At 38.5% G+C, this 24,036-nt stretch overlaps 1 long non-coding RNA gene across 3 annotated transcripts in view; it reads right to left on the bottom strand.

The window, feature by feature from the left end:
• Positions 1-1,408: 1,408 nt before the first annotated feature.
• Positions 1,409-24,036, bottom strand: part of LOC140596714 (uncharacterized) — a 49,087-nt gene continuing 26,459 nt past the window's right edge. For 2 of the 3 annotated variants that reach the window (XR_011998610.1, XR_011998612.1), the window contains 3 exons: positions 22,556-22,767; positions 5,129-6,743; positions 1,409-4,597 (listed from right to left, as the gene is read on the bottom strand). This is a non-coding gene — a long non-coding RNA (uncharacterized lncRNA). The remainder of the gene's footprint in view (positions 4,598-5,128; positions 6,744-22,555; positions 22,768-24,036) is intronic. The other variant, XR_011998611.1, reaches the window with a different exon arrangement.

Genomic DNA, 24,036 nt, shown 5'->3' with positions numbered 1-24,036 from the left:
AGCCTGGAAGTTTCTATGCAAAAATGGTTTGTGTGTAAATGAAAGTTTTTCATCAAAATAGCAACTGAAGAAGACAGAGTGAAAAGCATGTGGGGAAAAGAAGAAAATGAGGGGGTAGAGAAGATGGAAAAAGGAGCCAATCAGACTGAAGCTGAGATTTGAAACGAGCTTATTTGAAACAGATGCTGGAAGCAAATAGCCCCATGATCCTTTCCCTAAGCAATGACATTTATTCCAGACTCTAAAATTACGCAAACACTTTCTTCAAGATCAATGACTTGATAAAGAAGAAAGAAATATTTTCTAACTTCTCAGAAAACAGAGCTAATTTTTTATTTATTTTTTTTATTTTTTGAAGACAGAGTTCAGAGAAACATCTACCCAGGTACTATGACTCTTGTAGAGAGCAAAATCGATTTGATGATGCCACATCCTAACACCCACATAGAAGAGGGACCATGTTATTATCATGTATCACAAAACATCTTTTATTATCTCTAAAGATATGTAAAATATTAAACTATGAAAGTAAAACATTCAAACTCTTTCATTCGGTCACTCAATTAGTATTTATTATTTTTCCTAAATACCAGGAACTATGCTAGGCATTTGGAATACAATTATGAACAAAAAATCTTTTGCCATTCCTGTGGAGCTTACAGACTAGTAGGGAGACCTTAGTGACTTAACAATGGCATAAATATGATTATAGAGTTTAGTAAGCATCACGATGTGCAAATAGAAAATGCTATAGGAGCGCATGCTAAAGGAGACTCTAAAGTAGTCTGGAGGGTCAGCTAAGTCTATAGTGGCAGTAATGCTTTATGAGTGCAAGGGAATGAAAATTTAGAGGTGTCAGGAAAAGAAGGTGTGGTCCAGGTTGAAAATCTGAGTGGGCACCTGGGTGGCTCAGGGGTTGAGCATCTGCCTTTGGCTCAGGTCATGATCCTGGGGTCCTGGGATCGAACCCTGTGTTGGGCTCCCCGCAAGAAGCCTACTTGTTCCTCTGCCTATGTCTCTGCTTCTTTCTGTGTGTCTCTCATGAACAAATAAAAATTAAAAATAAATAAAGAAAATCTGAGACAGAAAGGACTCTGGTGAATTCTAGGAACTGAAAGATGGCTAGAGGGTAAATTATTAAATGAAAAGCAGTCCGTGATAAACTAGTCAGAGGAAGGAAGCCCAGATCACATAGTTAGTAAATAGATATTATGGCCACAAAATCGTAAAAATGAATAAATAAATAAATAAATAAATAAATAAATAAATAAATAAATTTAATTAAATCTCCCTCAAAAGCTAGCTATCCATGAATAGTTTTGAGAAGGAAAGAGACATAATCAGATTTTTTGTATATTTTTATTGGAATTCGATTTATTAACATATAGTATAATACCCAGTGCTCATCCTGTCAAGTGCCCCCCTCAGTGCCCATCACCCATTCACCCCATCACCCCGCCCACCTCCCCTTCCACTACCCCTTGTTCATTTCCCAGAGTTAGGAGTCTCTCACGGTTTGTCTCTCTCTCTAATTTTTCCCACTCATTTTCCCTCCTTTCCTCTATAATCCCTTTCACTATTTCTTATATTCCCCGTATGCATGAAACCATATGATGATTGTCCTTCTCCGATTGACTTACTTCACTCAGCATACTACCCTCCAGTTCCATCCACGTCAAAGCAAATGGTGGGTATTCATTCTTTCTGATGACTGAGTAATATATTCCACTGTATACATAGACCACATCTTCTTTATCCATCATCTGTCGATGGACACCAAGGCTCCTTCCCCAGTTAGGCTATTGTGGACATTGCTGATCTAAACATCAGGGTGCAGGTGTCCTGCGTTTCACTGCATCTGTATCTTTGGGGTAAATCCCCAGCAGTGCTATTGCTGGGTCATAGGGCAGGTCTATTTTTAACTCTTTGAGGAACCTCCACACAGTTTTCCAGAGTGGCTGCACCAGTTCACATTCTCACCAACAGTGCAGGAGGGTTCCCCTTTCTCCACATCCTCTCCAATATTTGTGGTTTCCTGTCTTGTCAATGTTCCCCATTCTCAGTGGTGTGAGGTGGCATCTCATTGTGATTTTGATTTGTATTTCCCTGACGGCAAGTGATGTGGAGCATTTCCTCATGTGCTTGTTCGCCATGTGTATGTCTTCTTTGGCGAAATTTCTGTTCATGTCTTTTGCCCATTTCATGATTGGATTGCAAATGACATATCAGATAAAGAGCTAGTATCCAAGATATATAAAGAACTGGTTAAACTCAACAGCAAAGAAACATAATCAGATTTTTTTTTATTAATGAACCAGTATCTATTGAATGCATAGAAAAGGAAAAGAGTAGAGGTGGTTTCAAGAGTCGATTTTGTTGCTTTAACCAAAATGACAATATTGTAGTGGAGAGAAGTGGATGCTTTAAAGGATGTGTAAGCACATGGATTAGAAATTCCAGGGAAAGAGGGAGGAAATTACAATGGTAGTTTTTCCCCTATTTCTAGCTTGCACAAGTGGATAAATGTTAATAACAGCACTGAGACATGAAATCTTAAAGGACAACCAGCTTTTAGGTGAAAAAAATAATGAATTTTAGGTATATTGAGTTTGAGTGAAAAATGAGATACTTAGAAAGCAATTGACTTCAGTAGCCCACAGGAAGATTGACTGGAGGTACACATTTGGGACTCATTAGTTGTGCAAACTATACATGAAGCCATGAGCACGGATGTGATTTAAATCTGTGAAGAGAATGGAGAGAATATCTACAGAGTGACAAAAAGGAAATAGCTAGGAGGAAGTCTTAAAAACATCATATCTAAAGTCAGAGGACGAAGGAAGACACCTTTCTGAAAGAAACTGAAAGAGGTCACCCAGGGAGATAAGAGAAAGCAGAATTGCAGAATTATGTGTCCATGACAACAAGGAAAGAGGATTTCAAAGAGGAAGAGATGTTTGAGATTTTCAAATGCTACTTAGAGGTCAAGTAAGATACACTGAAAAATGTTCATTGTGTTTAGTGACATGGATCCTGAGGGTTCTTACAGACATTCTTTTCATGGGGTGATAGAGTAGAAGTCAGAATTGGAGTGTATGGTGTGAGGATGAGTACAGAGAAAAAAGAAGGATTGGAAGCAGACAATTTATTTCGAGAAGCTGAGCAGGGAGGGCCAGAGGGAAAAAGATGGACTTCGCTGGGCCTGTCCTAAAGAAGAACTCATCCAATTTGTTTTTAATCTATACAATTAAAAAAATAAAATTTAATAGAGCATTTAAAATTGGATGATTTCACATAAAAATCCAGCTGTCCTTGAAATGTCCACTAATCTGACTACACAGATTTATATTACTGCCTCTCATCTGCCAAAAGAGAAACAGTTTGGAGAATTTAAATAACTTGCCCAATATCCCAGCTAGGAGGGGTTGAGGCTCGGCTGAAACCATGTCTGAGGATTTCAAGTCCTGTGTCCTTTGTATAATTCCACCCCTGATTCCCATGAAGCTTTCAAGATCACAAAGTGTGCATTCCAGGGCAATTCTGGAGTGATCAGAGGCACCCATTTCAGACTTTTCTTTATTTGACCCTGACCTGGAACCAATCTGCACTCTTACATGTGCAGGGTGAAATCAGAGCCCTACTGTCTGGGGTTCTCTGCCCTGGCTTCTGCAATTTCTGGGACTGAAAGAAAGTTCCTGTTTGATATGGTCAAAAGAAAGCCGTGGAGATCCCTGGAGACATTTCTCTAAGGATCAATGACTGCAGATGTGCGTACACACTGTCAGTCATGACTCACTAAATGATGAGAGTCAGAAAGAGTCAAGAATCCAATAAGAAATAAAGTACTTGGCCAGCTTCACGTTTTATACTCACAATGGCTGCCTTCCAAATGTCTGGTCTCTGGGATGGAAAGATCTTTCCTTAATTCTGGTATGGCCCTCAGTTCAGGGGGAGCTACTGTTCCAGAGATCAATAAAACCCAACGTGAAGACTATACTTTCTGCATTTACTAGGGAAACTCTTAGCTACTCTTTTTTTTTTTTTTTTTTTTTTTTTTGTGGGAGGGGTAGCTGTTGTTTTATTCAAAGAACCTACATTTTACTTTAATTCTGTGATTCTTACCTGCTACAGAGAAGACATAATTAATGTAATTGGTTATAAAATTAAATGTTTCCTTTCATAAGCATCAGAACTTATTTGTTTTTTAAGATTTTATTTATTTATTCATGAGAGACACAGAGAGAGAAAGAGAGAGAGAGGCAGAGACACAGGCAAAGGGACAAGCAGGCTCCATGGAGGGAGCCCGATGTGGGACTCGACACCGAGACTCCAGGATCATGCCCTTGGACCAAAGGCAGGCACTAAACTGCTGAGCCATCCAGGGATCCCAGAACTTATTTTTTAAAAACTTTGTTTTTCTATATTGTAAACTCTGGACACAAATGGAAGAATTATTAAATGCCTTTTGTTTTCAGGATTAGTTGGGTGTTTATTTTCCTTCTTCTTTCCCACCATCCCTTCACCTTTCTGCCACAAGCCTGGACAATGCAAGAGAAAAATTACTCAGCCTTCCATTTGCAGACCCTCAGGAAATGTCCTGAAAATGGCAAACATTTATTAAAAAGGCAATCAGTTTGAAATTTTCTGTCATCTTAATGAGAACTTAAATCAATAGTTTAGAATACTAGAAATATATTTAACAATAAATAAATAAATAAATAAATAAATAAATAAATCTACAAGATATAGAGAGAAATACATTATTTTATTTTGAAAGCAAGAGAGGATGTATTTTAGTTTTGTATCCTTCTGAGAAGATAGCGAAGCATTATCACCACAAGAAAATGTATCCTCCAAAATGAAAAACTGTATTTCAGAAATTTAAATTAGCACAAATTCATTGCTGATGAACTAATAAACTATAAGCAATTAAGTGTTTTCATTAGATTTATGTATTAGTATCTCAGGCAGTGAAAGTAAAAATGATTTTATTTCACATGACCCACTATTAAATTTTCTCTGAAATACTTCCACATAAATAATTTAGGCTAATGCAATAAGATGTATTTCTTCCATGAACCTAAAGGAATTGTATTTGAACACACTTAAGAAAATAAATGTGAGGTACCTGGGTAGTGCAGTTGGTTAAGTGCTCAATCCTTGGTTTCAGATCAGGTCATGATCTCAGGTTCCTAGGATCAAGGTCTGCATCAGGCTCCATGCTCAGTTGGGAGTCTGCTTGTCTCCCTCTGCCTCTGCTCCTCCTCCTGCATGTGCTCGCTCTCTCTCTCTCCAAAATAAATAAATCAATCTTTAAAAAATTAAAATAAATCTCATCCTTAAAAATTAGCCATCCCAAATTTTTATCTGACACATCAAAGAGTCAAATAACAGTACATACTTCTTGCTTATTTGTGAACTTCTTGAGCATAATGCAAAAACCATGAAGGTTACTATAATAGCCTGGCTTCCTGGAGACCCACTCTGAGGTGGAGGTCAGAGGTTAGCATGCAGAAAGTTTATCAGTGAGTGTCCTAAGAGTCAACACCTGAGAAAGGCAAGAGAAGGAAGGAAGAGTGGACAGAGGGAGGTGATGGTTGCCCTACAGTCTCAACAAAGGCCTCAGTCAGCCTAACACTGAATTCTAAAGCTGAGATGACCCTTCAGAGCTCTCCTGATTGACACAAGGGACCTAGATTTTTAGAGCCCATGTAAATCAATACTGGACATAGACCTCTCGGGGATGAGAATATGACCTTGCACCGTGATGATTCTGTTAGTAATCTTCAACCATCATTCCACAATGAGGCCATAAGAGTCCCATTTTAACAAACTGATCTATAACATTTGGTATTTAAAAAATAGATAAGGAAACCATACATATCAATCATCCAGGCTTTTACGAGACACGAATTATACATGTTCTAGCACTTATACAAGACTCTAAAAAGACCCTGACTTAAATCTCTCGTAGGTCATGTTCAGCTGGTATCTTTAGTGATACAGTCAAACCTCACTTGACAAATTTAGGTGACTGAAGTAACTTACAGAGCTTGCTTGTCAAATCAGAGTCAGAGAAATCAGAGATTTTATCTGGTATCCAATTTTACTAAACGATTATAAGGATGCAACAAGCACAAGGCTCAGTCAAAACAGCCATCTGAGACATCCATGGCAGCTCCCCAGATTCTGGCTCAGAATAAATTAATCCTCTAAGTGAGTTTTATGGGGTACCTCATACAGCTGGAACATTTAAATATGAAACAACTCCAAGGAGTGGTATTGCCTGCATTATCCAGGAATCCATGTCTTTTGGATCCTTGGTTCTATTTTTCCAGGAAATCCTTAGCTAGAGGCATCCTGCTAAAGGCATGTTCAAAGTTAAGGGCTTTTTTTCATAACAAAGAACATTAGCCAAAGGTCAAGTTGACAAGGAGATGAGATTGGGTCACTTACTTTCTTTTCTTTCTGCCAGGAACATTCCCACCATCCATAAAAGGGGGTGAGAGGATCTCTGAGCATCTGCTTTAACTCCTTCTCACAGTCACTTAATGTTAAAATGCACAAATGGGACAAAAAGAGAGTTCATTTACCTCTAGGATATAATTTATAAACCAGAGTGGTACAAGTAAAACAGAGATTCATGGGGTTATGCAAATGTAAATAATGGCATAAATATAAGGGAGAGTACATCACCTTGGGTAAAAATGGTGAGAGGCCATCATCCAAGATGAAATGGGGCACTATGGCAACAAAGAGATGGAAAGAGGGGTTGAGATCTCAAGACAGTAGATGCTCACCACATCCTCAGAAAAGAATTGGAAGGTCAAAGTAGGTCAAGGTTAAGACTAACAGGTTTTTAAATTATACTGTGGGTTGTCTATCCACCGCAGAGCCTACCACTTACTGAGTTTCTGAGAAGAGAAAAAAAATGCTGATGAGTCAAAAAAACAAAAACAAACAAACAAACAAAAAACCTTGAAAAAGTCTCTTGGGCAATTTGGAATGAAAGGTAAAAGGAATAAAAAGAAACAACCTGGAAACCGCATAATTCTGAGGCTATACCTCAAACTTCCTTTAACATGCTTCCAAAATACTACTTCTACTTCCTTTTTCTATCTCTTTCTACTCCTCCATCTACTCCTCACTATGTCTGAAGACCCTATCCACAACCAAGAAATGACCCATAGGCTTTTCAAGAAAATCTTTAAAATAATTATATGAATGTGCATAAAAACATCTGTCAGATCTTAGATCTGTGCACTTTCTCTCACCTATTTCTGAATATTTTTAAAGAGTGTAAGAATCAGTTATGGTCTGCCTTTCATTTTCCCTCTTTTTTTTTTCTTCGATGCAATCACAGACACAGTTCCTAGAAATATTAATAATATTCTCTTAAGGGAATTTTCCAACACAAGGTCAAAGATAGATATTTAAAAGATAAAAAACTGCTTCAGGATAAAATTATACTCCAAGTAAGTTCTGTGAAAATACTTAATGGAAAAGTCAAGTAATTTATTCTCTAAAAGATTTGTTTCCTGCTGTATAATCTATGAAGAAGTTACAAAAAAAGAAAGAAAGAAAGAAGAAAGAAAGAAAGAAAGAAAGAAAGAAAGAAAGGAAGAAAGAGAAAGAAAGAAGAAAGAAAGAAAGAAAAAGGGAAAAAAATGTGAACCAGCAGAAAATTACCAGAGAGGAAAGGTAGCAAATATATTTCAGGAGAAGCAAACTGAACTTAGATCGTTCATACGTCAGATACTTTTCAAACATCAGAAAGCACATGACCTGCTAGGGGGTATCAGCCGAGAAGACCCGCTGATTGGCATTTATTTGGCAAATAACTAAGAACCCAGGGTCGGAGCTTCAGGGGGGCTGACAAAATTGGAAAGCAGATGTGAACTCAGAAAATGGAGCTCACAAAATACTGATGACTGTGGCTCAGGAGCACTATCGCCACAGGCAGCCCGTAACCTAAGCCCATGCCAACCTTGCCACACCCCTCAGCATGACTTCGATTTCGCTTTAAGGATCTCCTTGTATGGAATCCTGCGTTACAGAAGTAGGTGTTAGGGAAGGTTTTGGAGGAGAGAGGGAAGAGGAGGCTTTACTTTGCACACCTACAATAATGTGTGCAAAACCTCTCCAGCAAACATACAATTCCTCTCCAATTTCTCTTTAGCACAACTAGCCGAGGAGCCTTCCCTCCCCTCTCACTCCTCCCTGGTATAAGGCCTAAAATTCAGGCTCAAGATTGTATGTTGCCTTGACAACTATTGAAATCCAGAGCGCATGGACTGGCCTTCCTCTGCTGTGGCAGCCTGGATCCCTGAGCCAAACAGCCCTCCGTGTCAAAGAGACCAGGTGTGGTCTCTGCTCGTCCCTGAATAGCAGGTTGCAGTTCCCTGCCAACCAGCAGAAGAATTCAAATGACCTAATGACACCCTCCCACCAGACCCAAGGGGCACCCATTCTGTAGGTACTCTGAAGCCTGCCTTCCACAGCCCCTGGGCTGTTCTGAATGCAACCCGGAGTAGCCTACATGACGTGCGGTGGCCTCTTCCCTGAGCTGTGAGCCTATGTGACTGATAAACTGCTCTTGTGATTTGTCCAGTAATCCCCATAATCTGGGGGCAGGAATCCCTCCACCACCAATGGGGTAAAGAGGAGGTAAATAAAGCCCTGTGCCTTCACCACATCAGCCTCAAGAATTGGCACTTCCAGTCTCCTTCCTTTCTTTCTTTCTTTCTTTCTTTCTTTCTTTCTTTCTTTCTTTCTTTCTTTCTTTCTTTCTTTCTTTCTTTCTTTCTTTCTTTCTTTCTTTCTTTCTTTCTTCTTTCTTTCAGATTTTATTTATTTATTCATGAGAGACAGAAAGAGAGAGAGGCAGAGACACAGGCCCAGGGAGAAGCAGGCTCCATGCAGGGAGCCTGATGCGAGACTCAATCCCAAGATCCCGGGATCATGACCTGAGCTGAAGGCAGACACTCAAACACTGAGCCACCCAGGTGCTCCTTCTTTGTGGTCTTATCACCTAAATGTGCATACCTCCACACTATAGTTTAGTCTCGGCATCCCCCTCCTCTCATTTTTACATTTTATCCTTTATTTTATTTTTTAAATTCTTAAAAAGATTTTATTTATTTATTTGAGAGAGGGAGAGAGAGAGAGAGAGAGAGATGAGCAGAGTGAGAGGCAAAGGGAGAAGTAGTGCCAGATGCAAGGCTCCATCCCAGGACCCCAGGGTTACCACCCAACCCAAAGGCAGACACTCAACCACTGTGCCACCCAGGTGTCCTTCCAGTCTTTCTTAAGGATGTAAATCTTTAGAAAGAGCTCTGTTCCCTCTAACCTTCAAATGTTCATTGCACCGTGTACCACTTGAAGAACAGGGTAGGCCAGTCGGGAGGCAGACTTCTTGAGCACAAGAGAAAGATCCTCCAGTCACCTGACTCCACCCTGCCTTACACTGCAGTAAAGATGTTAAACGACATTTTGTTGTTATTTTGCTTAAGGACTATAAAACTGAAGTTGGATTTACAATGTGAAATATAACTGCCAAGAGACTAAGCCACTAGTATGCTTTCACTAATGCTTTTTCTTCCTCTGTGCAGATCTAAATGAAAAGTCAAATTATATTTAGGATTCTTCGTGCATTCAGAAAAACGGAGATTATTTGTATGAATCGAATATCCAGTAGAAATAAATATAAACTTCCTAACAGTCTTCGATGTATTTTTTAATGTATTGCCTCACTTAGCCTTCGAAAAAAACAAATGAGCCGTTACACAGAGTTATGATCTCCGTGGCCCAGATGAGAACACTGACGCACAGAGATTGGGTAATTTGCCCAGGGTCACAGGGTGATGAATGATGGAGCAGAATCGGAAACCAAGACAACACTTAGAGGTTATTCTCTGCTTTGCTGTCTCTTCAATCATAGGTGCCAAGAAGCAGGTAAAGCCTGGGAGATCCCATAACACTCATCCTTATTTATTATAAATTCTCTAATTCTGTCTCTCCCAACATATTGTAATTTCTTTGATTCCAATCTCTTTGACTCCCTAATGTCTCACTCAGAATATGTCACGTAGTGTCTACGCATATGCCATAGAACATACAGATGACTAAGTGAACAAATATTTTAAAATGTCCATTCATCTCTACAATCATGCTGCAAACTGTCTGAATTCAGTTTATCAGGCTTGTATATCGGTGTGTTTCCTCAAGACTCTCACTCTATTTTCCTGAGATCTAGGTGTAACCAACGAGATATCAAGATCTCTGGTGTGGGAGGCACGTTAGTGGCTCAATTGGTTAAGCCGCCAACTCTTGACTTCAGCTCAGGTCATGATCTCAGGGTCATGAGATGGAGCCCCAAGACCGGCTCCCTGATTAGCAGAGAGTCTGCTTGAGATTCTTTCTCTCCACCCTTCCCCCCTGCTCATGCTTTCTCTCTCTCAAATAAATTAATGAAAAAAAAAAAAAAAGGGATCTCTGGTGTGGGATTCAGCCAAAATTATCTTTTGTGGGACATGAGTCGACAGCACACCTTTACATGATCTCCTCACTTCTCTACTCCCTTAATATTTTCAAGGATTTTTTCCTAATAAGTAACATGCCTATGAATCCTCATCTCAGGGTATGCTTTGGGAAACCCGCCCTAAAACACCATCTACAGAGTATGTTCTCTTTTTCAACATTGTAAAGTTAACTACTCTTGACCAGCTTTAAACACACTAACTTGGCCAGGCTTGTCTTGCTCTTCTTGTTTCTGGCACTAGAAATATTGCATGTTTATGTCACCTTTTGCACATGCCTAATTTTATCAGTTATGTGTTAGCTTTATAATCCAACTTGGAATTTTGGTGTTATCTTGATCCTGCTCCCATACTGTCTGCAACGGATGCTCATTTTATCCATGTAAAAGTGTAGAAACTCTTAGCATTTTCCAACTGTTATTACACTTTCTAATATTCCCAATAACTTGTATTTAAGCAAGACCATGATTATCCTCTCCATCTTGAAAATGAGAAATATTTGGCTCAAAGCAGAGGCCACTCGGCCACGTCCTTAGAGATAATGGAGCTGAGCCCCAGAATTCAGGTTTTCAGATTCCTAGACCAGTGCTCATTCACATATTTATCAGTCACTTCTTGAAACTATGTTTCGCCTACTGGAAGTCACTAGGATTGTTCTTACATGTTCTTAAAATCTCTTAACTCTGCCACTCTCTATCATCAAGTACCAAGTAAAACAACATGGAACATCAGAGCAGCCTGAGACATTTAATTCTATGCATATGTGTCAAATCATTACATACGCATACTAAATTTCCCAGCTGTCATTTGTATGCGGGATGAAGTCATGGGTAACTTGCCCAACAATGGTTACATCAGTCTGCAACAAAATCCAAAATATCCCATGGCGTGCATGTGAAGGTGTCTGAAAAGGAAAGAATCTTTCTGATCTGAAAACAGAATTTGGATCTTCAAATAAAAGTCTTGTATTGGATTGCACATCCTCTGCATTAAATCAGGTTACTGTGACCTCACACTTCAGAGTTATTTCATTTCTGGATTTTTCTCAGAAATTGCCAATGGCAGAGAAATGAGAAAAAAAATCCATATATTTTGGTAAAAAATTAAAATACAGTTATCTCGGCCCTTATAATATTATTTGATATGTTTATTCCTCTTTCTCATTCATTCTATGGGTGTTTCTTTACAATCTTAAAGTAAGATAATGTATTTGATAAAATAATCATAAACTACCTTATATTAATTAGAAACCAACCCATGAACATGTAGGAATTTATTGAATCTTCTCACTATTTTAAAACATTTTATGTCAATTTTCCACTGAAGATTTTAATTCAATTGCATTATTCTAAAATGTGATATATATATACATCTACATGTACCTATATATTGGTATTCATATATGCATATATGTAGTATTCAGGGGAAGATGGAGGAATTTTTTTAGAGTCATGATGCCTTTTCCTTCTATACAGAAAGTTCTTCTTTGCAAACAAGAAAGGTTGATCAGAATAAGAACACTATTGTCTTTATGGGGGGGGAAAGTCCGCTTGCATTCCACTCCAAAAGAGAAGTTGAAAAAGCTATTTATTTCTTCTTATTCTAATATCAATCTTTTTAATTCTAGCAATCTTTTTAATACATTTAGTTTTCAATGAGACTTTACAAATGACGCCAAATCAATATATTCAATCAAGTCAAAAATCTTTATTGAGTGCCTATCACATGCCATGCACTCTCCTAGCGTCTGAAGTTATATTAGAGAACAAAACAAAACCAGACTCGTGGAACTTTTACTTTGGTGAAAAAGTACAGACTATATAATACCAGATGGTGATAAAAAAAAAAAAAAGATGTCATAAAAAGATTAAATTCAGGTAAGAGGATAGTGTGTGATAGCGGAGATGAGGATAATTTAGGTAGAATGGCCAGAGCAAACCTTGCCTTGTGGAAGCCCAAAGGAATGAGTAAGTCAGTCATGCATACATCTATTCATGACTGGAGTAAAGACTATTCCAGGCAGGAGAGCAAATGAAAAGACTGTAAGGCAGAAATATGCCCAGCATGTTTGAGGAATAGGAAGAAGTCAGTGTGGCAAGAGAAGCTTTAAAAGATGAGTTTTGAGAAGAATAAAGGATGAGGTCATGTAGGAACTAGGAGTTCTCAGTAAGGACATCACTTTTACTCAAGATGAAATAGGAAGTTATTATAAGGTTTAAAGCTGAGGAGTGACACAAGCTGACTCAAGTTTTTTCAAACTTTTCTAACATCTGACTGCTGCGTTGAGACTCTACCTTAGGGGGATAAAAAGAGAAAGCTCATGTGGGAAGCTACTGAAATCATTCTGGGGAGAGAGAATAGTGGTAGGATGCATGAGCTGGGAAATTAGTTGATGCTGAATATACAGTTTGATGGAAAAGCTAACAATGTTCGCTGGTGGACTGAATGGGAGGTATGCAATTAAAAAAGAAATAAAGAGTAACTCACATCATTTTGCCTAAGCAACCAGTAGAATAAAGTTATTTTTTTTCTTTTTTGGGTAAGAAAGACCACAGGAATGGTAGGATAAATGAAGAAATGAACAGTTAGATTAGATACCCAAGGGGGTGAGGACATCTCCTAAGCTATTGGACCAGCGAGTCTGGAGTTGAAAGGAAAATCTGGGCTGGAGATAGGAAAATCTGGGCTGAGTCATCAGTGTATATAGACAGCGTTTAAAGCCATGAAATTGGAGATCACTAAAAGGACAGTGGCGACACAGAGACAACAAGAGGTAACTTTGAACTGCATGGTCTTTATTGATGTGTGTGTTCCCAACCGAAAGTCAACAGTATGACTTTCATGTGGGCTCCAAGACTCTATTCTTGTAGAATTGATACAAAACAAATTAAAACTGGCAGTACCCAGTCATCAAGGTTTCTCACTTTCTTGTGTGAGACTAATGTGCAGGTTGCAAAATACTCTAAGTTCTAGGGATCTCTACTAATAATGATTTGCTCACAAATTACTGATTGATTTTGATGCCAAAGAGTGATAAACGGCGAAAAGAAGAATCATACAGTGCCAAATCACATAACTACCGCCAACAATCTTTCCCTGTTTGATAATTACCCCCAAATATTTTTACATCTTTGCAATTTTCTTCCCCATAACTAATCATTTCCTTTTACTTAAGATGCCTTCTTTGTTTCTAACCATAGTGAACACATACATATACTGACAAACCCTGTGGGTGTGTGTGTGTGTTTAATACATTTCCATTTTAATGTGAAATCCTCCAACATTCTTTTTAGTTTGTTCAAAGCATTGATTTTGTAGAAACAAAACTTTGATGAAACACACAGAACCACAGGAGATTTAACATGCTATGGTGGTACTTTAGGAGAAGTGGCATTTGGTCTAACACAGAGAGAGACAGAGAGAAGGTGGGAGAGAGGAAGAGAGAGATCTTTAATAGAGAGACAGATAATATTAAAGCAATGTTAAACCTATTACATAATACTAAAATTTAACCAATGTACTCAGTTCATTATCTTGTATATTTTAATGTATTACATTATATATAATAAATATATATATATAATAGTTGTATGTGTATATATATATTAAGTTTAGATTGTGATATATTTCAAGTAGGCACTATACACAAAAGCTCTTCTTCCAACAAAACTTTTTTTTTCCTGGCACTGATTTGTCACACCAGCAACATTTCAGCATTCTTAAACACTTGGATAATTAGATGAGAAATAATTTGTTGTTCATATGGTATCCAAATTCTTAGCATCACAATACTAGAAAGAAAACAGAGTATGTTGATAAGAAACAGTGTCAAATCCAATAAACCCTGCTTTATATACTTTGTGCAATGAACATTTATATTCCATTCATCCCCAAGATAGTTGAAATGATCTGCCAACAACAGCTGTTACGAAAAAATGACTGTGTACCACTTGACATCAATATGGCAGATGTGTGTACTCGCTGCAGCTGTCAGGCTACAAAAGAAGGAGCAGCAAAAACCTACCAAACTGTGCCCACAAACAAACAAAAATATTTCACATTATATGCAGATTAGAAAAAAGAAATCCCAAACACAAGGGACAGAAATGAGGTAAGATGGCTGTTTTGCAACATGTGGACTAAACTAATAAATAGTTCATGTGCTCCTCAAGATTGTTTTGGCATCATGAAAAAGAGACATATATCTGCTTCATATGTCTATCCGTTGCTTTTGCGGGATACTAGGTTCCGGGGTTCACAGCACGACAGATCATTTGCTTTTGCAAAGACCATCACCACGGATCCACCATTCACTTGTCCTGAACCTTACACACAAGCACACACCTGTAAGCATACACGCAATAGCACTTTACAGCAAAAGACAGCAAGACACATTTAACCGTATTATTGATAAATCCCCCAGAAAGCTTTCCCTGGAGCACATTGCAGCCAGCAGATCTGACTGTAAATGATAAGTCAACCCCTTAGCAATTACGGTGTCGGTTCTTGCTGTCCATTTAGGATTGCTTGGGTTTACCATTTAGGGTTTTTTTTTTAATCCTTTTATGGGTATCTCTGTTCAAAAGAACAAAATGGAATGCATGCGTGGTTGTTCTAGTGATGGGTTTGGTGATGGATTCCATCAAGGTAAACATTATTCTCTATGGACTCCAAATTCATCTTTCTTGTCTTAATGTGGTTAAGGAAGTGGCCAAAAAATGCAAGGAAAGCAATTGAGACTATTTGGTGACTCCTATTTCACCAGGGAAAGGCAGAAGGCAGTCAGGAAGCACATCATACTTGGGAAGAAGGAACTAAGCGAAAACCCCCGCAAAGCATCTTCCTATAGCAGAAATCAACGCTACACTCTAAGTGACAAAAGCTTTCCAAGCCCAGGACAGTATGATTCCAATAAATGTATACAAATAATAATAAACAAAGATTACTGGTCCGGGAGAAAATACAGAAATTAACATTTTAAGTCTGCACATTAGAGTTGGGAGGTATTTAACGAAAATCCAGTTTTTCCAATAGATTTTAGTCTATACTAATGTAAAAAAGTGAAAAACTTTAGAAGTGTCTCCAGTCATTCCAGACATTTTTCACTGATAAAAAATCAAAAAGGACAACTTCCAAGTTTGTAGAAATTGGCTGGGACTCGGCAACTGGCAATTGGCGGCAGATATTCATTCCCTCCCCCGTACTGAGCCTGGTTTTTGAGCCATAAACCCTTTGAAGTCCATGGGAGTTCTACATGCAGAGGTTGTGTCTGGTGAATCTGGCCTTTGTGTTTTTGCTCCCCACCCCGACACACATTTAATAAATGTTTAGTGCTGAACTAATATATATCCATGTAGCATCTTCTGCTTTTCTTCATAATATATGAAAGTTGTATTTAAATTATATAATCCAGAGAAAATATTAACCTGTATGACTTTCATAAGCAGAAATAATTCAACTAAAATTACAAATACGTACTATGCATTAAGCAAATAGTGCTTAAATATGTACTATAAGTACTACATAGAATGGGAAAGTAAAATTTTAAAATTTTCATTTTAAAATGAGTAAAAAATGTATGTATAAAAACATTTATATATGTGTATATATGTATATATATGAATGATCCAGAAAAGTATTCCAATTAATTTATAAATTAGCTTTCGCTCTCTCTGTCTCACTCCTCCTCCTTCCTTCTCTCTTACCCTCTAACTCAATCTCTCTGCTCCGTGTCTCTGTCTCTCTCTGTCTCTCTCTGTCTCTCTCTCTTTCTGTCACTCTTTCTCCTAGTTAGAAGACTTTAAAAGTTGAATCATTTGGCCTCAAATTTTCCACATTAGTGTCTAGGCTAAAATGGAATTTCTTTTGAAGGCTTAAGCAAAATCCACCTAGTTATTTGTGAGTTATGTGAAAAATAGAAGAAATATGTTTCTCCAGTTATAAAAAAAAATATTAAGATTTTTCTTTTTGCTCATGTAAGTCAATTGGAGCCAGAGGTACAAACTTCAACTTGGAAAGATTTGAATCCTATTAAGGAAAGGAAACATCTGAATTCAGTGAAAATCTTCTAAGTATTTTTATTCTTTATTTATGGAATTTAAAAGAAAGCTGGTTTGAGTAAACCAAGTAAAACATGTCTATCTAAAAAGTCACAGAATCATTTCTTAGGGTAGTCATGGTGCATATCTGCATGCATGAGCTTGTGAACTCTCTCTCTCTCTCTTTCTCTCTCTCACTCTCTGCTTCTCTGTCTCTATCTCTGTCTCTCTCTCTACCTTCTAAAGCTGAGAGAAATTAAGTGAAAAAAAAACATATTGCAAAATTAGAGGTAAAAATATTAAGAACTTCAAGCCAGGAAATGACTAAATGAATTATTCGTGAATAATGGTAGACATAAGTGAGGGTTGTATATATGTGTAAAACATTATTAACAAAACACTAGGATTATGTTGGGATTGCACTTCGAGTTTTTCACTTCTTAATTCATAGGTATCACATGCAATCCTGTGCCCTGCTCTCATTCCAGATTAATCCAGCCCTGCTCCACCCTCTCCCTCAGCCCTGTTTCCATTTCCAGATGCTTTTAGGTGGCCTCTCCGGCCGCTCCAATCCTATGGTTTCAAGAAACCCTGTGTACTACAGTTTATAAGCATCTTCTACTTTATTTCTTTACATGGTTCAAGAAAGACCAGTTTTCCCAGATTTTTTACATGGAAACCCCATCTTCTCTCACTGTCTTCTCTCTGAGACATAAGTGAAAGGGTCAACACTTAGTCTCCATTTCCTCTTTCTAGCTCAAGGCACTGGCTTTGACTCCTCACCATCCTCCTCCATCCTTTGCATTCTTTGGACTGTAGATCACTCCTTTATATTAGTAACATGTTTGCAATGAGACTGAAAGTCTCTTACAGACTTTCCCCATCCCTTCCCCCCTCTATTTCCCTCACATCAGAACTGCATCATCATTTCTATGGATGACCGTCTCCATGTCCTGGTTTTCCAGCTCCCATACTTTAGTAAAATGTTGGCCTCGGCCTTTTGATTCCCATGACACTACCACAGACCAAGCTCTCTTCATTTGCAACCTATAGTATTGCCATGGCCCCCAAACTAACTTCTGGGCTCGGGATTCCTCTGCCTTTCTTCAATTCATTCACCATCTTGATTTCTAGATGCAACTTTAACTATCTACAAGCACTTTAATGCATGGTTTCTCAGGGCATGACTTCCAAATAACCACATAATCAGATTTCACCACTCGAGCTTAGTCTGTAAACTGCGAAGTTTATCTGACTTACTGCTATGGAAGGTAAAAATCAAGGAGCACCTGGGTGGCTCAGTGGTTGAGTGTCTGCCTTTGGCTCAGGTCATGATCCCGGGGTCCTGGGATCAAGTGCCGCAGCAGACTCCCCACAGGGAGCCTGCTTCTCCCTCTGCCTGTGTCTCTGCCTCTGTGTCTCTCATGAGTAAATGGATAAAATCTTTAAAAAAGAAAAAATAAAGGTAAAAATCAGACACTTTTCTCCCCCCACTCTTCTTTATTATTCATGTTATTATTTTTTCTTACTTTTTAACTTCATATACAGTACTTATATACAGGAGCTTTACAGAGTATTTCTTAAACAGTTATTCCAGAAGAAGAGAGATGTGAAATTATTACTTCTGGAGAGTGGAACAGCTTATAAGGCTTTTGCTCTTTATTCTGTACCTCCCAGTCTAGTTACATGTCCTTGAATTGCTTGCGAAATAAAAATAAATAAAACGGATGTTCGATCATGACATTCACTTTCAATGACTGTTGATTTTCTCAAAAAGATTAGCCTTTCTATAACTCATCCTGTTGAAATTCAAGTGTACCTCTCCCGTGTAACCCCCAGACCTCAGGACCTAATCTGTTTTTCTGCTTTACAATGTTATTCCCTACTTGTCTTAACAGTTTGTCCCCAAACTGTGCAACTTGCCCAGAACTATGCCCTCACACTGAGGGCGGGCTTTATTCACCAACAGGCCACACACATCCAGCATGTCATGATGCTGTGCCCCCTATACAATTCTTGATTATTCATCATAGCAAATCTGTCCAGAGGAAGATCAGGTGTGTCGCATCCTCTAGCTAAGGCACAGTGAACAAAAGCCCTCCATACGGCCAGAATTGTTTCTTGCACCCTAGCCTTGTCCCTGCCAACCATACCCTCTTCCAAAGAATTCCCTCCTACCAGCAGCAGCAGCCACATAGGTAAAGCACAGACTTACACAGGGACAAACTCACACAGATAAGGACTTGATGTTCAATTTCTCTGTTCCCTCCAGCTCTTCTTGGCAAGATTGTAAGTAGCTGCAAGACAAGAATTTTTTTTTCTTCATGAAGAAATGATTTAAGCTGAAGGAGTCAAGAAGAATTTTGACAACTAACAATATGATGGACTCAAAAACCTGCAACATACCTCATTTTAGCACCACTCCCTACTTTCGTAAGTAAATGTATACATTTGTTTTTTTTTCCCCCTAATTCAGCAGAGTTCTCATTTGAGGGAATATCTTTTCTTGCATGCTTTATTCTCATGTTTAAATAAAAAGAATGTTTTCTTTCACCGTGTGTGTTTTTCAAAAGTGAACTTTCCATTTCATGTTATGGATAACAGTGGCCAGCCCAAGTTCCACGATTCCCTAGCAAGGGTCTGGTCCCCAAATCAGATGAGATGTACTCATCACTCAGTCTAGGCAGCCATCCGCCAGGTGGAAAGTCCTCAGGCTGCATGAGAGAAACAGCCAGAGAAAGAACCTCACAGCCAAGGAAAGAGAATATAATATTTTGAAATATTTCAAAAATGTCTTATGGAGAAAGGACAGTCTCTAAATTTGGACAGAAGAAAAAAGATGAAGAAAGCCACATTTTCCATTTTAGCAGCCTAAAATATGTGTCCCTAAGGGTGTTCTCCATCAAATAAGAATATCAAATTATTCCAGGAAAGTTTGTCAAATCTGCAACTTCAACACAGAATTTCTTTACAAGCACAATATTCTTTTTTGTAGCTGTCAGTCATTTGATAATCCTGATGCACCTTCTGTTCTCATCAAAGAGTCTGAAATAGCCATGAATCCTGTCTTTGATGATTGTGGTAGAACCAGAAAGGAAAACAAAACATCACCTAGTTCTGCTTTCCTCTGCTTTCTGTACTCCATCCACATCAAATCTTTTATTCCTTTCAGTTCACCCTACCTCTTCTATCTCTGAGCCAATGAACTTGCTGGTCCCTCTTCCTGGAACAAGCAACCATCCTCACTTATCTAAAGCCAACTTACCAAGTACATCTTATGTATTATCCGTTCACTCTGCAAATATTTAGGGCAGGCCGACTAAATACCCAGCACTATTGGAGACACAGGTATTACATCAGTGAGCTCCTGGGCTCCACATTCCAGGAAGGGGACAGAGGCAATAAATAAACAAATAATATGAAGCATCTCAGATGGCAATCAGTGCTACACCGGCAGCAATAAGTCAGGATGAGAAGAAATGGGGTTCTGAAATAGTGGTGGTGGCTCATGGAGTGTGGCCAAAGTATAGCTCTTCAATGACATTTAAGAAAACATCTGAAGAAGATGAAGAATGAATCCGATGTGTATCTGGGGCAAGACTATTCCAGACAGAATGATCAGAAAGATTCTGAGGGGCACCTGTGTGGCTCTGTTGGTTAAGCAGCTGACTTGATTTTGGCTCAGGTCATGATCTCAGGGTTGTGAGAGCAAGTCCCAGGTCAACTCTGTGCTCAGTGGGGAGTCTGCTTAAGACTCTTTCTCTCTCTGTCCTTCTGCCCACCTCTCAAATAAATAAGTAAATCTAAGAAAGAAAAAGAGAAGGAAAGAAAGAAAGAAGAAAGAAAAAGAAAGAAAGAAAGAAAGAAAGAAAGAAAAAGAAAGAAAGAAAGAAAAAGAAAAAGAAAGAAGGAAAGAAAGAAAGAGAAGAAAGAAAGAAAGAAAGAAAGAAGAAAGAAAGAAAGAAAGAAAGAAAGAAAGAAAGAAGAAAGAAAGAGAAGAAAGAAAGAAAGAAGAAAGAAAGAAAGAAAAAGAAGAAGAAGAAGAAGAAGAAGAAAGAAAGAAAGAAAGAAAGAAAGAAAGAAAGAAAGAAAGAAAGAAAGAAAGAAATACACACACGATGTTGGGTATGTTTGAGGAGTAGCACAGACACCAGAATGGCTGGAGCAAGGGGTCAAGGAGATAGGAGTCATCAGAGGATTTTGAGCTAAGCAATGGCATAAACTGAGTCCACATTGGAGTTGTGGAGCTGTGTTGGGAACAGGTAGTGGGTGGAAGGGGACAAACAAGGACAGTCAGGAGACTTGCAATGATCCATGCAAGAGATGATGGACACCTGCAGCAGGTGGTGATAGTGCTGGTAGTGAGACATCGCAAGATTCGGGATATTTTGAAAGTACAGCCTGACAAGATTGACTGAGGAACCGGATGTGAGCCTCATGTTAAATGTGACGTCCTCAAGGAAACCTGATGTCAGGCCAGGTTAGGACGTCCTGCTATGCACTTTTAGGCAACTTGATATCTGTCCTTGTGAACACAGTGCGCCCTCTCAGTGTTTATCTTTATACTGGTTGTTGTTTTTTCCCTGTAATCCCAGCTGCTTTCATGTACTAGATGCCAAATAAATACCCTATGAAATTATTCAGGGAATGAAAAATTATAGCATTTGTACATTCCTTTACCACCACTTTTAATGATTTCTTGAAACTTGGTGACCAAGAAACTCCCATTCGCCCATCAAAACCCAATTCACATATCACCTGAATCCTTCCACTTCTCCTTTCCCAAAACAGAATTAATCACTTCCTCCTCTCTGGTTTTGTATCTTATAAGATCGCACTTATTGCCATGGATCACAATTTACTTTGGCAGTGTGGTGAAAAAAATTTTTCAGTAGATATGCTCTTAGCAAACTAGGCTGTCTAATGGACAAGGATTTCTATTTCTGCAATGTAATAAACTCTCCTAATGTACTCTGGCTTCCAGAGTAAGTGCTATGCACACAAATGCTAGTGTAAGTGACTGTTAAAGACGACAGCAAACAATATATTGAGCATTTATGACGTCACACTCTATGATCATTATCTGCCTAAATGATCACATGTGCTTTTCACAAAACACTATGAATTAAAACAATCATTACTTCATCTTACAAATGGGAAAACTGAGTCTGAGGTGCTTGGCTGATCTCCATAGGCAATAACTATTATAGCCAGACTTCAAGATTGTTACCGAACAACCTCTGTGCTCTGCTGTCTCTACAAGGAAAAGGCTTGAGTTCCATGTCCACCCCAGACACAGTAGATTAAAATTAAGGTAAATCAAGTGTTCAAAAAAAAAAAAAAATCAAGTGTTCAATAGGAATAGGAACTCGGACCCCAAAGCTGAAGCCAAAACTGGCCATGTTGATATATCTCCCAGAAATTTCCAGAAATATGAGAGGCAATCAATTTCCCTTGAGTTATGTAGTGAAAGCACTGACTCTACCAAATTTCAGTTCCAAAAGATACACTATTCCTCAAGAGGCACTCGTGCTACATTTATTTCTTATGCTTACCTCTTTTAGAGCCTCCAGTTTCCCTGAAGGAAGGGCTCCCCCTATCCATTTTGATGATCTGCTACTCAGCAAGGTCTTATTTAGCTTAGTAGGAAAGATTCATTTGAATCTTCCTTCTTTTGTGGGGGGAGTCAACTCAAAGCTAAAGCACCTGAATGACTGGACCACAATCATGCAGGTCATTTTGTTTTTCCGTAATAAAACTTTACTCTTACACAAATCTACACCTTTTAAACAATAAAGAGGAAGGCCCACTGATGCCTAGGAAGAGGGCATGCAGGTCATTTTTATCAGGTCCCTTGATTCCTGGTCTAGTGCCTGATATCAATCACCACGTTGAGAATCATAAAACAGAGTCATGAACAAGAGAATTCAGACACAGGAAAGAAGAAAGTGAGGGAGCATTTGTTTTCTTAAAACTTACAACAAACTCGAGATGCAGGTTCGGTTACATTTCCCATTTAGCAGAGAAGCACCTTCTTACGGATACTGCAACGTATATAGCTCCTGGGTGGACATTATCTTCATTTAGTAATACTTTTTAATATGATTTCTGCTCCATCCGTAAATTCTCCCATTCAAGTCCGGTGGCATTGGGACAGTATGGTCATTTGTATTCCACTGAATGTCTATTTCCTAGAGTGTGACAGAAATAATCTTCAATATAAATGACTCGATAACTCATTATCAGATACTTTGCCAGCACCCTACCTGAGGCTGACACCTTAAAAAAGCAGAACGGAAACATTTTATAGCCAAGAATGAAATCGAGAACCAGTAAAGTATGTACATATTATTAAAAAATAATAATAATAAAGTAAAGCAATAAGCAGATAAACTGCAATGGATTTTCAAACATGATTTTTTTAAAATGCAGAGCTTCGAGGGATGCTTGGGTGGCTCAGTGGTTGAGTGTCTGCCTTCAGCTCCCCACGGGGAGCCTCCTTCTCCCTCTGCCTGTGTCCCTGCCTCACTGTGTGTCTCTCATGAATAAATAAATAAAAATCTTTATAAATAAATAAATAAATAAATAAATAAATAAATAGCTTCAAGTTCTGGCAAATTCTTGTAATAGAATGTATCTTACAATTTATGGACACTTTCTTTCAACATCTACTCCTGCCACAAGCGCAAAGCTCTCTTGATATCTTTCTTATGCCCCTTCCCTTCCCACATGTCCACACATATTTGGTAAAATTCCTTCACATGTGTTTTTTAATTAATAAACTTGCAGTTATATTTTCCTTAACACCAAGTCTTTGCCTGAAACAGGCTAGACATTCCCTACAAATGGTTATAAGTTGAATTAAATTTAAGCATTAAATTAGTTCAATGCACTAACACTTCCATGAGGACTTCTTGTTTTATATGTCTGGTCTGGAGGTACAGCATTGAATAATGAATTTCTTTATGTCCTCAGCTAACCTCTGAGATTGCTTTTTGGCTGCAACCCCGGCTGTTAATCTCAATCATATATTCTTTAGTTGGATATAGCACTTTTGTGTCTTCTGGTAGACTATTTAGGGAACAATCCTGAACATCTATCATCTTAAACTCTGTTTCTATGTTGTCTGGGGCTTCCTAATTATGTAGATCAGCCTGTGCTATACTTGCCACCAATTTATCCCTGAGAGAAAAAAAGCTCTAAAGCACTTCTGAGAAATGACTATGGGCATAGTCACTGGTGTCCTTTTTGGGCTAGTGCCTCATAGGTTCGCCCTGCTACCCCAGAAGAAAGCCAGAGCTATACCATTCAAGAACATGTCTGAACAAGTGACTGAACCATGGCTCTTTTAGGCCAGCTGCACTCTAAATGACTCCTTCCTCATCTCAAAGAGGTGGAAATTCTAGAAGAGGTGGGGGGAAATAGGTGATGGGGATGAAGGAGAGCACTTGTGATGAGCA

Source organism: Vulpes vulpes, unplaced genomic scaffold (assembly GCF_048418805.1).
Source record: "Vulpes vulpes isolate BD-2025 unplaced genomic scaffold, VulVul3 Bu000000770, whole genome shotgun sequence".
In the NCBI taxonomy this organism is placed as follows: domain Eukaryota; kingdom Metazoa; phylum Chordata; class Mammalia; order Carnivora; family Canidae; genus Vulpes; species Vulpes vulpes.
Note: the sequence above shows the minus strand (reverse complement) of the source record. Positions and strands in the feature narration are given on the sequence as shown.